This window comes from Micropterus salmoides, unplaced genomic scaffold (genome assembly GCF_014851395.1).
Source record: "Micropterus salmoides isolate LMB-PRFRI ecotype aquatic unplaced genomic scaffold, ASM1485139v1 Ms_hic_scaffold_5, whole genome shotgun sequence".
NCBI lineage: Eukaryota > Metazoa > Chordata > Actinopteri > Centrarchiformes > Centrarchidae > Micropterus > Micropterus salmoides.
Window position 1 is genome coordinate 1,625,466 of NW_024044237.1, and position 2,281 is coordinate 1,627,746.

The window sequence follows — 2,281 nt, forward strand, 5'->3', positions numbered from 1 at the left end:
CGCAAAGGAGGTATTGGGTGTGTAATTGCTCTAGTTTTAGTATAGTGAAAATGGTGTAACTGATCCATACAGGCCAGTAACATTGGAAGGTCAAGACAAGTCATTTTAAAACTCCTTTTATTCACCGGCAGTCTTTGTACTCTGCAACTTAGGTTTTTATTAGAGCACAGAGTAATAATAAATGACTGTTGCTGTTTTTCCACTGGTGAAAGTCTCACTTCAACCTCCACCCCACACACAGTGAAGAGAGGAAGACCAGTGGATGATGGTATGTTTTTGGCAGTAAGGATGCTGTCCATTTAAAACCTGAAACACCTTAACTCTCTAACAGTTAACAAACACAGAAGGATGCAGCCTTACCCACACTATATAGTATGAGGTGTTACTTTTTGTATGCTCTTGTTTTTCAGATGGAGGTTCTGACCCCTGCGCTGAGTTAGAGATAAGGAGAACTCACTGATGGTGAGTTAAATTGCTTTAATTATGAAATATACAAAAACTCCTGCCTTTGTTTCATACTTTAACTCAGTCAAAAGACAAGTAGAGTACTACTTTACTCTTACTGTAAGTGTATGTGTACTTTTGTTTGAGTGTTTGTTTGTAACTCTTTTCTAATTTATGATGGTCAGTGTTGGGCAAGTTACTCAGAAATTATTATATATTACTAGTTATTACTCCTTTAAAGTATTACTTTACTTATTACTGGGTGGGCAATATTAGATCGTGGATGATTAAAATGTCTCCACGATCTATCTTTTCAGAGAGATCGTTACTGTCGTGCTACAGAGCACAATCTATTTAGTTCTGTCTGCGTCCTCTGCTGTCTACTAAGGCAACACAGTAACTGTTGGGCCTCATAAAATAACAAAAGTTCCCCGTGTCCCCCAGCTGCTCTGTCTCAACTCTCTGTGATTCACGGAGGTTGCTGATGAACAGATGTGTTACTTGTTGCTAAAGTAACTGCTAAGTGCCACTAAGTAGCTGCTGTGGTCGTAGCTGACTAAGCCCGGACTGGGAGCTCGCGGCACCTGGGAGTGTTTTGTGTTTAACGTTACACCTCTGCTCAGGCACTGGAGGTTTTAGGCCTCAGCGAGCGGCGCTGGTTTGGGCACCAGAACAGGAGCCAAGCGTGCAACGACACCGCGCTCAGCAGCCTCCCAGTAAACACTGTATGAACGGGACCGAACACAGACTTTGGACAAGTTTGTGCAGCGGTGTTCACGAGACAGCGCAAGCCAGGAGGTGCTGCACGAATATTTGCTCCTCAATACAGCTCCTCAGTCAAATATGATTTTAAATATGCCTAGTAAAAAAATTTGAAAATTAATGTGGTGGTCAGCGTTGACAATTAACCAAATTATAGGCTAATTATGGGAAACACTGCTTTCACTACCACCCCGCCTTCGCCCCCAAACAAAGCATCTCTCCCGACTTTTTAACTAATATCGTATTCACAACAGCAGCAGCGAGTATGCTATGGTCTTTACATACGGTACCGCTGAGCTGCCGCACAGTCGTGGATTCATGTTAAGGATGGTGCGTTTAGTAACGAGTAACGCAGCGTTACTTTCCTTAGTAACTAGCAATAATATTACTGTTTTTTAGAAAAGTAACTACACTTCACTTTACAATTACACTACTAGTTACAGGGAAAAGTAATATTACAGTAAAGCGTTACTGCCCAACACTGATGTTGGTAAATATTAAATGTATTTTTGTGACCTTTAACAATTAACCTTTTTTGTCCCATGGTAAGAGAGTTGCAATCATCTGTCAGTTCTTGGTTGTCACATTTAATTAAAGCACTTGAATACACATGAGCATTTTAAAAATCCATTATACCTGAGGTTTCATCGACTAATAGGAAGTGATGTTTGTCTGTTCCTGTTGTAGATGAGACCCCCAGGCTTCCACAGAAGAACAAAGTCAAACATGAGAGAGCAAGAGAGCATGGAGTGAGGTAGAGAGAACTGCGATGTAGAGTGCCTGGAAAAAAGGACTGTGAGCAATGTATACATGGAGAAAAGGCCTTGGCTCAAAGGTCATGGAAAGATGTCAAACTTTGTGTACAACACAATTGTGACCCTTAGACAAAGCGGCGCTTCACGTATTCTTAAGTATTCAAAAGCCAAATGTTTTTGCCATTTACAGTCTCCTACTGAACTACTGATTGATAATAATCTGAAATTAATCTATCCTGGACCATATAGTGTCAGATGATGTACTGTAAAAGGCAAGGCTAGCCACAATAAGCTAGTGTTCAGCGTCCCTAAAACTCAAA

At 40.9% G+C, this 2,281-nt stretch overlaps 1 long non-coding RNA gene across 1 annotated transcript; it reads left to right on the forward strand.

The window, feature by feature from the left end:
* Positions 1–341: 341 nt before the first annotated feature.
* On the forward strand, positions 342–1,989 carry LOC119889069. Its single transcript, XR_005441996.1, has 2 exons — positions 342–462; positions 1,894–1,989. It is a non-coding gene; the product is annotated as an uncharacterized LOC119889069 (long non-coding RNA).
* Positions 1,990–2,281: the final 292 nt, after the last annotated feature.